This window comes from Pocillopora verrucosa, chromosome 6 (assembly GCF_036669915.1).
Source record: "Pocillopora verrucosa isolate sample1 chromosome 6, ASM3666991v2, whole genome shotgun sequence".
In the NCBI taxonomy this organism is placed as follows: domain Eukaryota; kingdom Metazoa; phylum Cnidaria; class Anthozoa; order Scleractinia; family Pocilloporidae; genus Pocillopora; species Pocillopora verrucosa.
This window is the reverse complement of record NC_089317.1, coordinates 16,424,160-16,424,898: the sequence shown is the minus strand read 5'-3', so window position 1 is coordinate 16,424,898 and position 739 is coordinate 16,424,160.

The following is a 739-nucleotide window of genomic DNA, read 5'->3' as shown; positions in this document are numbered from 1 at the left end:
ATATTGCATGGCATCGTTGCAGAAAAAATGAAAATTGCCCGCGTTGTAGCCAAATTAAAACTTTGTTAGTAACGGGTCTATATTTCTCTGATGATATGCCTGTCCCGATCGTTCCTCGCTTTTAAACATTTCCAAAGTGAATAGCTTACAGTCTAATCTTAATCAGTAGCCAAGTCATTACCGAGGAAATCACCATGTTGCCGAAAACTCCCAGAGTTCGACTCAAGTATCGCTTAAGAGGCTTTCAGTCGTTTGCTTAACGATACAAGGTTACAACGGTTTTCGACGTGATCTCAACTTCTTCTAAACTGTGTGTGCTGTTGTCAAACGGCGGGAATTGTGGTCAGAAAAAAATTATCGATGAAATATGTGGGAAAGTTTGTAAGGCATCGGTGGGGATATGAAAAGATAATTTAGTTTTATCAATTGAGATAAAGTGAATTGTCTATCATTCAAACTTTCCAAAGCTAGCTTTGGAAACTCTTCACAGCATCTAATCTACATTATCAACTCAGTTGATAAAACCAAATTGTCGTCGAAGTAACTTTTTTTAAACATAGATATATTATTTCAAAGCCAGTAAACCGTATTTGCAAAAACTGTGCCCCTTGGTCTTGAGTGTCGCCCGAGGTCCTAAGGCGTTACTCAAGACCTCAGGCGCAATGTTTCCCAATACGGACTGACCTAGGCTAATAAATGACAAATTTGAATTTTATTTAAAACTTAACGAAAGGTTTGC